This window comes from Procambarus clarkii, chromosome 13 (assembly GCF_040958095.1).
Source record: "Procambarus clarkii isolate CNS0578487 chromosome 13, FALCON_Pclarkii_2.0, whole genome shotgun sequence".
In the NCBI taxonomy this organism is placed as follows: domain Eukaryota; kingdom Metazoa; phylum Arthropoda; class Malacostraca; order Decapoda; family Cambaridae; genus Procambarus; species Procambarus clarkii.
The window spans coordinates 11481509-11495034 of NC_091162.1; positions in this window are offsets into that span (position 1 = coordinate 11481509).

The window sequence follows — 13526 nt, forward strand, 5'->3', positions numbered from 1 at the left end:
AGGGACACCTTCCCTAGATGCTCTGTAAGTACTGTCCTTGTGTGGTCAGGGTTATCTTCCCTAGGGCATTCAGGATTCACTCCCTGTTAGAGGGCTTTCTCACTTGTGGTTGTCTTTGCCCTTGGGGGTGCACTGAGGTCTTGGGTTTCTGCCTTGCCCCCAGGTAGGGAAATGTTTATCAGCTGGTGGGGTGTACTGCAGCTGGCGCAGCCTGCTTAAACTATCCTGCGGCAGCTGATGTTTCTCTCCGACAGCTTGTTGACTGTTGTGAAGTTTACGGGGTTTCTTGTTTTGTAGGTCTTCTTGGACCTCGTTATTGTTGTTAGAATTGGAATTATTACTATTGTGTGATGCATTGGATGCACTATGTTCTCCAGTTTGTACTGTAGGGTTTGAGTTACAATATTCTAGGAAACTCATCCTCAGGCTATGCTTGTCCAAACTGCAGCGTCCCCAAATGTACATCAGCCAGTTTTTTAGTACTGTACTGTGTAATAAATTTTTTGGAAATATTTTTGGAAATATAACTTAATATTATTACATAATATATTTTTGTGTATACAGTAATTACAGTGGATATATTAAATGTTTTGATTCTGTTTCCAATTAGGTGTATTCACAATGCATGGGTGAAGCAATTAGAGAGGTATACTTTGAATATAATAAGTGTGCAAAACATTAACCCTTAAGCTGTTACAGCCTTAACACTTTCGCTCAGTAATGACGCAGTATAGTGTAAAAAATTTAGTAGGCGAATGTTCGGTAACGACGCAGTATGGCGTCAAAAATTTTAAAATTTGGCCTGCTTTCGGCTTGGCTGCAGGAGGGGCGCGCCGCGGTTTTGGACATTATATGCATATACTGTACTCCTGTAGGGAATTTCATTGTGAATACCAAAATGAAAGACCTAGGACCAGAATTGAGGTAACAAAGTTGAAAAAGAGTATGCACATTTTATTGCTCTTGATGAGCGCTCACGGGGGTAACGCTCCTTCACTTTCTCTTGTTTGCTGTGGGTGGTCCAATGGGCTTTTGGACTTTATATTTGCATATACTCATGTAGGGAATTCTATTGTGAACACAATGATACCAAAATTAAAGACTTAGGACGAGAATTGAAGTGACCAAAGTGAAGAGAGTGCACACATTTTATTGCTCTTGCACGCTCCCGGGTAACACGCTCTCACTTTCTCTGTTTGTTGCGGATGGTACACCAGGCTTTTAGGCTTTGTATGCGTTTAGTCCTGTAGAGAAATCTATTGCGAACACATTGATACCAAATTTAAAAACCTAGGACGAGAATTGAGATGACAAAGTTGAAAAGAGTATACATTTTTCAGTATTACCGCGCGCTCTAATGGAATGCGTGACGCAGCGCTCTCTTTCAGGTAACCTAGGCCTACTTTCACCTTGTCGGTGGGTGGAGCGTGCCGCGGTTTTTGACATAAAATGCATATACTCCTGTAGGGAATTCTATTGCGAACACATTGATACCAAAATGAAAGACCTAGGACATGAATTGAGGTGACCAAAGAGAAAAGAGTGTACACATTTTATTGCTCTTGCGCGCTCTCGGGGTAACACGCTCTCACTTTCTCTGTTGTGGATGGTACGCCGGGCTTTTGGCCTTTATATGCATTTAGTCGTGTAGAGAATTCTATTGCAAACACATTGATATCAAATTGAAAAACCTAGAATGAGAATTGAGATGACAAAGTTGAAAAGAGTATACACTTTTCAGAATTACCACGCACTCCCGTGGAATGCCAGGACCACCTTGGGGTGGCACAGCACTCTCTTGCCCAGAATACCAAAGTGTTAATTTAATACAGACAAAGAAATTAGAGAAATACTAAAAAAGTATGAGGACATGTTTAGCATTCCAATAAAAAGCATTGAAATGGAAGATCTGGACAGCTTCTTTATGTACAATTTCCAAACCCCCTGACAATATAGCTTCTACGTATTACCATGAACTCTCAAAATATGCAGAGAGAAATTGATAAAACTCGGCATGAAAATTACTTTTGCAGAAGACAATGAAAAACTATAAGCTGATATAAATAAAGTTCTCGATTGGGCAGCAGAAAATAACATGGTTTAACAGTGATGAGTTCCAGGTCCTTTGGTAAGAATGAAGACCCTAAAGAAAACATAAGGTACAAAACACAATCAAACCTGCCTATAGTAGGAAAGAAATATGTAAAGGATCTGGGAATAATGATGACTGATGACCTAATGTTTAGTGAGCATCAACAAGCAAATCACTTCAGTTAGTTGCTGAAACCAGCAACTCGAGAACAAGAGGTTACAGATTCAAGCTAAGGAAACAAAAGTGCCGAAAAAATATTAGAAAGTTTGCCACTCTCGAAACAGAGTGGTAGATGGTTGGAATAAGTTAAGTGAGAAAGTGGTAGAGGCCAAAACTGTCAGAAATTTCAAAGCATTATATGACAAAGTACTGGGAAGATGGGACACCACGAGCATAGCTTTCATTGTGTAACTGTACTTGGGTAATTACACTTAAGTAATTACCAGTTGAATGACAGTCGAGGGGCGGGACCAAAAAAGAGCCGAAACTCGTCCCCTTACAAGGACAATTAGGTGAGTACATGTATATAATTAATGTTTATCATATTTTGAGTTCCCTTAATCACTGGGATGCTCAGCTTCCAAATACGGCACCCCCCAGTTGCGCAGGAAATTAATTTTCTCTATAAAAAAAAAAAATCCAAAGTGTCAAAATCCCTTCCCTGTGTATGCATATGTAAACAAAAATCAAAATTGTACTTATTTTGGCTGCTATGGGGTCCATAAGTTTGTGCGTGACGTCATCATTCCCTTGTCGCCCATGGCGTACGCTCCCAGGGCCAATAGGGCGCCCAGCCCAAGATGCGCAAGTTGCCACAAATATATTTTTGTTCATTTTTTGCGCACAGTTCCAAATACATTTTTTTGTTTTTCGTGCCAATTCTATGTATAATGAACACGTACACTATATTATGGCAGTAGAACATCCATAATGGTCGAAGACACTGTGTAGGCGACTGTGCAGGCGATGAATCACAATAACGTGGCTGAAGTATGTTGATCAGACCACACACTAGAAAGTGAAGGGACGACGATGTTTCGGTCTGTCCTAGACCATTCTCAAGTCGATGAGCATCATTAGAAGACACTGTGTTATGTGCATGACACGTGTAAACATATCCTGCACATATTTCCAATATATCATGCTAATTTATTTATATTTACAATCTATATACACACACCATAAACACATTCAGAACTCTGCGAGTGTGTGATATACTGCAAAACAGCCAACGGGGCATAGTGGAACCTTGCACTCCACGCACCAGGTGCTGATGCATCTTCGCTTTTGTTCTCTTCGGATAGTGTTCCTGCATACTGCACAGGCATGTTTACCCTTCTCCCGTGATGCTGTGCCTAGCATATACTCGAACATGTGGACACCAAAACTCTCGTTACCCCTCAGTCTGTCTGGAGCTGCATGTGACATTGTTGCTTGCACCCCGCGCAGTGCAATAGAGCCCTTCTTGCCATACTTTACTAGAAGTTGTGACAACACCAACACTGAATGTCTGTATTGGCAGTCTCCTGCCTGATGTTACCAGGTACATTTTGAAGCAGTTGAGCACTGCAACATCTATTCGGTGGAAAAAGAACTTTTTCGTTCACTTCACAGACTTGCACACACACTCCACTGCACTGAGCATCATGTCACATTTATCCATGAGGCGCATGTTCACGTTGTAGTCTATGACACAGTCTGGTTCATAAATGGGGAAGCACATTTGAAAGTGGACTTTACCACTGTCCAACATGGCATCGGTGTGAATCGTAGTCAGCATATTCACCTCGGGTCTGTCCATCCACCGCACTGAGAGCATATTGTCACACTTGCGCAGCTGACAGTCACACACTGTTAATACCAATGCCAAACACTGGCATTTCCTTCCTGTGGGCCTTCACAGTGCCACATACGTCAGTGTTGTGGGCAAGGAGGTATCTGGTCAACAAGGGTCTGGTGTAATAGTTGTTGGTGAACAGAATATGCCCCTTGTTCGGCAACGGTTCCATCAGGGTTTTTACAACACTGCCGGAGAACCCGTGTGGATCTTGAGCTGGTATGTCGAAGTCTGTACCAGAATACAGAATCACGTCCATGACAATACCAGTCTCACAGTCGCACAGCACGAAAAACTTGAGTCCAAAACGATGGTGCTTTGATGGGATGTACTGCTTGAATGCCAGTTGCCCCTTGAACAATATAAGTGATTCGTTGATTATCACATTCTGTCCAGGTACAAAATAATCGAGGAACTTGCCTCTCAGAGAGCGTGCAGAGATCCTTTACTGCTAGAATCCACTCAGTAAAACATCTAAACTACTGGGACCGACTAAAGAGCCTAAATCTGTACTCCCTTGAGCGCAGGCGGGAGAGATACATAATAATTTACACGTGGAAAATAATTGAGGGGCTGGTCCCAAACCTGCACACAGAAATAACACCACTTGAGACCAGAAGACATGGCAGGATGTGCAGAATACCCCCGTTGAAAAGCAGAGGTGCAACAGGTACTCTGAGAGAGAACTCTATCAACATCAGAGGCCCGAGACTGTTCAACACACTTCCACTACACATAAGGGGCATAACTGGCAAACCCCTCACAGTGTTCAAGAGAGAACTGGATAAGCACCTCCAAAGGATACCTGATCAACCAGGCTGTGACTCATACGTCAGGCTGCGAGCAGCCGCGTCTAACAGCCTGGTTGATCAGTCCAGCAACCAGGAGGCCTGGTCGACGACCGGGCCGCGGGGACACTAAGCCCCGGAAGCACCTCAAGGTAGCCTCAAGGTAGCCTCACGTCACTGAACACCTTCCGTATCTTCCAGAGTCTGTCGTGTCCTCATTTGCATTATTCTCGAAATGCAGGCACCTGAGAATCAACAGGAACCTGTCAGGCAACATCAGTTGAACACGTGCGGTGGTACAAGGCTGTCTTTGCTTCAATAATCCTGGACAACGGCTTTCTTGGAGTGCTTCATCATCATGCTGAGTGCGAGAAACACGTACATATCGTCAATTGTGGTGTCCTTCCATTGCGTGAGGCAGGTAAAATGCCGGCATCTATGAGGCTGTGAGTGTATCGGTTTGTCTCAGTCACAAGATGGGTTATGAATTCGTTATCTAAATATGCCAGAAAATAGTCTATTTCTGCCATATCACCTGTATACAGGAATAATGGTGTAACACCAACATCAGTAGCATCAAACGTTGGTATTTGTGGCACAATCCTCCCACACAAGTACACCCAGGGGTTTGGTCATGGTGCCAAACCACCACGAGCACCAAAAACACGGCTCTTGTCATCTAGTGCTGGAGCTGCGAGAGGATATGGTAGGAGATGAGGCTGATCTACGTATCGTAGGCCTACCACGAACACCTGATGTAGAGGGGCTACTGTCGTGATTGTCCTGTTGCTGCGAGACACGCTGCCGCCTGCCGCGACGTGTTGCTGAGGCAGCAAAATCTCGCCTGGTAACACCCTTGCTGCTTGTACTCTGGTTGTCCACACTACTTGTATCAAAGCCTATGTCACTGAAGCCCGAGAAAGATTCATCACATGTACTATCACTGAATAAACTTGCGTCTGGGGACATACATGGTGGTGGTGATGATAACAGTGTTGACCCAGGGTGGCCAGGCAGGCGGGGCGAGGCGCGTGTACCGTACATGCTCGCTACATCATACACCTGGGGTGTGGGGTCACCCACTGGGGTCCCGACGGTCCTCAGGTCTACCCCGACTAACTTTTATTAGGAAGAGTCATGGCCAGATAGTGGGGATGACCGCCGGAGTCCTGACGGTCTCCAGGTCAAGCTTTATTTAGAAGCCATCGTAGCCCAGCTGTGGGAGTGTCCTCCGCGGTCTCGCAGTCTGGAGTTCAACTCATTGACAAGAAGATTTTTTTTAGTGCTGTAGTTGCTAGTTTTAGTAGCTCTCATCCTGTAACTACACTTAGGTAATTACACCAGTCTCCCTCACTCGTATCAGACCTCTGTGTAAGGTCTCTCTCTGGATCATAGTCCAAGTCATCATCCATAGCACCGTCATCATACAAAATGTCGGGTATCTCCTCAGAAAGTTGTTTTCCATGACCGCGGGTGATCGTGGAGCGGGAGCTCATAGACAATGCATCAGACATGGTGGCTGCTTTGAAACTGAGGCTCCCCACGGCCGCGGGGCATGCTGGGATTTTTTTCAAGATGGCGGACGATCACTGGGGCCCCCAGGCATCCATTTCATATCCTAGTCACTGCACACCAGTTTTGAATGGACTGAAAAATAAAAGTACCTGGAGGCGCGTTGTGCACCCTTTGTCGAGGGCATGCAGGCTCGTTGCGCAGTTCAATGGTTAAAGGTTAAAATTTTCTAAGGTATATATTAGCTCATCCATGCTTTTTTGTTTTGTTTTAATATAAATTACTACTACTGTAAACAGTTCTCATTTCTGTTCCAGTCAAATTTTTTTGTAGTACTCTACGGGCTTTATCACACAATATACACTCATCTATTTCTGCATTAAGTTTGCATGATATCTGTTTAAATTATGATGCTTTCGTATATTTAATATGGTTTGACGTTCTTCTCTTGAGCTGTTATATATTTTTTAACCCAAATAATTTGAATCATCATCATCCTCATTGGAAGCTTCAGGAAACAGATCAAATATAGGCTCAATGTTCCTACCAGTATACCTCAGGGTTCAAGGTCAGAATTCAAAAGGCATTTATGCATCTACTTATGAACTGGTTCATCTTTAATTAATCTTTGGGGGCTTTGTTAACATTTATTAAACAGTTTATAAGCAGCAAAACTTCTGTCAAATACTATTGTTATTATAAAGTCTCTCCTAATGTTCAGAGTTCATAAACTGTTTAATATATGTAAACAAATTGCCAAAGATTGAGAAAAAATGTACAGGTTAGTAATTGCATAACGACTTGAAGAATCTAGGTCCAACTTTGTATATTTTCCCCTAGCTCAAGCATATTATATAGCATTGTTTTTATTGTGAACAGTTTATAAAACTGTGATAGAAACTTCATGATCACAGATGTTTGGCAAAATTTGTCATTACAGTGGTGGATCAGGTTTTGAATCATGTCTTGATCTATAGACAAACATGAAACTGAACCGATTACATGCCTCTGTAACCCTTTCCACCACTGCCCATGGGATGGGTATGAGGTGCATAATAAAGAAATGAATAATGAATAAATAAGTGGATTCTGCTTGGGATACAATGGTTTGTTATTAAAAATAACACTATTATGGCAGGCCAATCTGAAGTGTGCCTTCTGCTCGGCTGAAATATTGATCAAACCAATCCAGAAATACCGTGTAGATTTTCTCAGCCCTTTGCTTTAATGAGTCTTATAAATTGGTGCGAGTTGTTTTCAACACCCTTGGATTTTTACTTTTCCCATTCGCAAATAATTTGCACATATTTATATGGTATGTACCAGTAGCATTGGTAAATAGTAGCACAGCCACCCACTCTATATTCTGCTTGTAGGCAGCACGAGCATAGCTTTTACCCCCGAGAATCAGTGAACATTGATAATAGCCACCAGAATATGCCAATCTCATCTACATTACAAATTTGCTGTGAAGATAATTTACCTGGTCTTTGTTTAGTTTCCATGAATGTCTGGGTATATCTGTGGCAGTGGCATTAGCCGACATCTACCCACTTAAAATATTACATGTAATACTATAACACTTCTTAAGCTCCAAAGCAACTTTTCAAAATCTTATGTTCATTATGCTTTTATTATATTCATTATATTTTTTCAAACACAACCATCCTACCACTGGCTATTTTGTTTCATGGTACATTTTTGTTTGTTATTGAGTTAAATTTTTAAATCTAACTGGAAAAGATCATCAAGGCAAATGGGGAGACCTTTGACAAGCCTTCCTGTCCTCCTCGAGGCCACTAGTGTTGGTGGCCCGCAGGTAAGTTTCCACACCGTCTTTAACACGCTGTAATTCTTTGTGGCTAAGGTCTTAACAATTTATGTAAAGTATTGGCCAACACATTACCTGCATTTTTTAATTGCTATAATGAAAGGAAATTTCGAAAATCTCACGATAAATCCAAGGACCTACAGGGAGACGATGCTAGAATATTCTTGCCCCTTCCCCAACAAAACATGAGCAACTTAAATATGAGTGAGTTCCACCTCATCTGTGTACTGACCTAGGATATGCTAGGCCCTTACTGCATATGAATACTTTATTACATCTTTAACTCAGTGTGCTTAAATCTTCTATGCCCCCTTGTTCACTATGTGAAACGACTGCTCTTACCTACCTCATCTTTTCCAGTCAGTATCCTCTGGTTATTCTCTTTTCTAATGTCATCAGAGATTTTTTGTTTTGTTTTTTTAACCAGTATTCATTGTTAAGGGCTTTTATTTCTTGAAGTAAATCTCTGGATTTTCTTACCATGTTTGTCTAATTATGTCAGAGAATGAGATCTAGCCCTAGAGTCTAAAGCACCACCTCATAGCTATTGAATTATTGTGTCTTCACAAGGCATGTTCTATGCTGGTGCTGCATATCTAGGGCTGTTCTAACGTAGGATGTGTACAGTAGTCTTAAGGGATAGTTGTTCGCCAGTTTATGTAGGCTGTCGGTGTTAGGTGTGCCTATGGCATTAAAGCTGGTGGTACATCCAAGCTAAGGTCCTTTTTTCAATTTGTGTAACAGCCGCCTTATACCTATCCCTATTTGCTAGAATCGAGTTCCAGTAATAATTTACTACCAAATTTTACAATTAATTTAGGCTTGTAGCAGTCTTCAATTATCCTCACTCTCCCACTCTCTACCTTTTTCCACTCGATACTTCTTTTCACTAAGTCCTGCCTGTCAGGAAACAGTCTTACCCTACCTTACACTGCTAAGTTTTCTATTGACTAGTTTCTATTAACTAAGTTTATTTCTATTATTTGTTGACTTAGAAAAGTTTAGTTTGGGAGAAGATGCCAAAATTTGAATAGAGTAATGGTTTGTGTAGCTGAACACGGCTACATCTGTACCTATCATATTTGTATTTTTCTGTAAGTCATGGGTTTACTTTCTTCACTTGAAATTCAGTGTCAGTAGCCAATAAAAATTTTTAATGTAAAAGAAAATGTCTATGTAAACAATTTTGTCGAGTTAGTTTTTAGTAGTTTATATTATTTTAGACATTTCCATTTTAACCAAAACTGAGCTGTGTAAAATACAAAAAAATTAGTCTGAAGAAATTAAAATATATCTAGTAGTCGATACAGAGTACACAAGAAGTTAACAAGTGGTCTCAAGGCAGAATATTTTGCATATATAATCATATGTCTGGCTTAGTGTGTGGGATCATGACTCAAGGTTACTGTATGGTATGTAAAATGTATTGTACTAACATTGTTAATGGGTTAAACCACAGGTAGATTAAACAAAGTGCAGAATATAGTAAAATAACAAAAACTGTTCATATTATGGCAGTGATAATCCACATTGTGTTCATACAAGATAGATTGTTTAGTATAAATCAAATATTTAGGAATATTTCTAGAAATATGAAAATCTAGACCATCATTCTTTTATGAAAACAATATGGACATCGTGGGCACACATTCCCGCCATCATCATATCTCTGGCAGGTCCAAGCTCTCAGTTCAACAATATGGCTGTATCTTTGGTCCTCATGACAGTACAGTACTCAACTGCTCATCATGTGTAGTCGGTAAAAATATATTCTTTACTTTTTCTCTGTTGTTGTTTTTCTAACCTTGAAAACCATTTGTCATAATACCATCTAGATTAATAATTAAACCTAATATTCTTTTCTTCTCTCTTACAGCAATTTATATGTTCCCAATCTTCATGTGTTCCAGTTCTTCAGCAATCAGGATTAGGAATGAAGTAATATAGCTTGGAACACATCTCAATATTATACAATGAATTAATTTTGTAATGGTGAAGTACAATGAAACCATTCAAAGAATGAATCAAACTATAGCAGAACCCTTGGAGGAGTGTAAAAAATTGGCTAGTCAAGTAAACAAAGGAAAGCAATAAGCCAGGAAGACTCTGTAGCACCATTAGTGTCACTGGATATTATTCAAAAGGAGCCAAATATCACAAAGCCCCAGCCGAGAGACGACGTGTTCGTGAACACAGCGAGTGAGGGCTCGGGTAGGCACCAAGGAACCGAACCCTAAAAAACCCGAAGAGGAAGCCAGCAACCAATGCAAGGCCCCCGGGGGTCGAACCCAGTGATCGCAAGAGGCGCGGAAGGGACGTCACCGAAGAAACCAGAACAGCCGACAAAGCCCAACCAAACCCGGCGGGTAGACTATCTTTGCAAAGTTCAGGCTCCCGTACAGACGCCTGAGCAACCACCAGGTGACCCAGGAGCCCCCCCCCCCCTTCCACAAACAAGTGCATGCGGGATCGCAACTGAAGGAGAGACTCCGGAGAAGAGACAAGGAAGCGGTCCGAGAGTCCTACACATGACCCAGCCAGGTTCGAAGCTGGGAGGGAACCAGATGGGACTTCCGCCAGTTCACCAGGTACCCGAATCCGGCTAACTGGGAAAGCATTAAACCTCTGGCGAGCAGACAAGCAGACTGGGAGCCCAAACCAGCCAGTCGTTGAGGTAAGCCAACACCTGAACACCTAACAGATGCAGACAGGCCACCATGACCCGGGTGAGGCATGTGAACATGCGAGGTGCCAGGTTCAACCTGAACAGTTGACAACGAAAACGGTAACTCTGATGCCCCAAAACAAAACCAACCCAGTCCCTGAACCCCGGATGAATAGGGACATGCCAATATGCGTCCTTGAGGTCCAGGGACACCATCCAAGTGCCGAGCTCCAACAGAAGCCGGACCTGGGACAGAGTGGTCATCCGAAAGGAGTGGCAAAAAAACCAGGGGTTCAGATGGGACAAGTCCAGAATGAACTGCAGGTCCGCACAGTCCCGTTTCGGAACTGGAAACAGGCGGAGAAACCCACCTGAGGGACGTCGTCGTTTTGACCACATCCAAGCACTCCCACTCCAAGGCGACCTGACAGAGCACAGGAGAAGAGGCCTGCCCTGCCAGCCCCGAACCCGCTAAAGGGGCAGGAGCCACCCAACACCAGCGAAGGGCACGAGAAACGACCCGAAAAGCCCACGAATCGTGGGACCAGGTGTGAGCGAACAAAGCAAGCCTCCCCTTCCCCATCACTCCGTCAATGGGGTGAACTGCAAAAGGGCCTGACGCCCCGTACAAGAACCCAACCTGCGCACAGATCAAGCGCAGCTGGAACCGAAAGCGGCACCGGCTCCGAAACTGCAACCTGTGCCCCACCACGATGAGCGGAACCGCGGGCCCTGGCACGACCCCTCCAGGAGGAACCCACCCGGAACCTCTGGAGAACCAAACAAGTCAGACATAGGGCAGCAGCTGGAGGAAGCCACTTGCATGTATTGTTCGACCACAAATAGTAAAGGACAAAAGGGAAAAGACAATTTAAGAGCCAGGACCAAGCAGATTCCAAGGAAGAAGCGAGTACACACGGGAGCCAAGCAGGGGGTACCACTGAACACCGGAGGTCAAGATCCTAATATAACTGGGTGCAAGGGAAACAAGGCAGACTTCCCCACCAGGCAGAAACAAAAAGAAAAACCCTGCAAGAGGACAACGTACCCATGATAAACAGAGCCGGCTGCTGTAATAGGGGAAAACTAGCTGCGCAGTACCCTGTGCCCCACCAGTGCAAAAATTACCACTTACCCCAAGGTAAATGGGGGAGGAAAATACACCCCCCCCCCCAACACACCCGGGGTGGTCAATCACCGAGCAGCAAAAGACCAACAGGTAGACCCCAAGGTGATTTGTGGAAGATAACCCCAAGCCTTCTTTAGTACTCACTTCCGAAGTTGACCAGACTTCCCTTCACACACTAGAAGGTGAAGGGACGATGACGTTTCGGTCCGTCCTGGACCATTCTCAAGTCGATTGTGTTGAATTAGACACATGCAATAAATAGGCAAGAGAGGGGTGAGGAGCAAAGGTGTAGTAGAGGGGATAATAGGAAAACGAACTGTAGAAGGCCTATTGGCTCATGCGAGGCAGCTCCTATTAACCACCGAATGAGAAGGAGATAGTAAGAGGAATAAGAAGAGGATAGCAAGGGAACATAGAAGACAGTGGACAGAAAAAAAAAGAGAAGAGAGAATAGAAAGTACACACTCAGTACTTCCGAAGTACTGAGTGTGTAATACAGTGTGTTACTGCGTAAATAGTGTGTGAAACTGTACATATTGTAATTTTAGTGAATTTTTAACAACTAATATTGCAACAATAAACATTTATTTTAGACACATTACTGACACACGTATCACAGTTCCATGGAACATTATGAACATTCTACTGTATACGTATAATAAAGAACACAAATATGTATCATATACGATAAAAAAAAATAAGAAATGCATTGGAAATACAGTACATAAAACAAATAATTGAAAATATATTTGTGGCAACACCCGGTGCTTGAATGGCCCGCGTGACCGTGTCTGGGCGTGTCACGCACTGGCGACCAGCCCCTGATGACGTCACAGCGCACTTTGTCCACGTCCCCACAGCCAAAGTAAGTGGAATTTGGTATTTATTTTTACATAGACATGTTCAGGGAAGGGAATTTATAATTTTACGAAGAAAAAGTAATTTTTTGGGAACACTTTCATGTGCACAGGGAATTTCACAATAAACTCGTCGCAGCACGGTGGTTAAAGAAACGTCTGAGTTCCCCATAATGACCTCTCCTGAAATCAGGTTTTTCAACTGCTTCAACCTCATTTTCTTCATATTATAATACAGTACATTGTATACTTTATTCCCAAAAAGACATGGTCACTTTTACGCAAGGGAGGGAGGTACGGAATGTCAAATATCTCTTCCTCTTGGTAAATATCAAATCCAGCATGGAGGGAACATCTTCCCTCATTCTCATAGCTTGTTTAACATGTTGAAACACGAATATTTCCAGGATGAGGTTTACGAATCTACACGTCCAAAAATTCTCTGTTCTAGCTTCATATGCTTCCCAGTCTATGGATTTAAAGTTGAAGTCCCTGACTACCAACAGTCGTGATCTATCTTTACCAGCTTTCGCTATAATCTCTCTCATTATTGTTATAAGACTTTCACGTTTATTATCCAGCTCCTCCTTTGACCATGTGTTGCATGGCGGTGGACTATATGCATTTATGATCATTAGTTTATCATCCTGATTGCAGATCTCAAGTGCTATTATGTCAACTTCTTGTGGATTGACAATCATTATTTCATTTGCCTTTAGGTGTTCTGTCACTAGCACAGCAATGCCGTCGCCTTTCCTAATTTTTCTGTCCCTAGTGTATTTTCCCTTTTCTAGTGTTCCCACTAGCATGTTTCA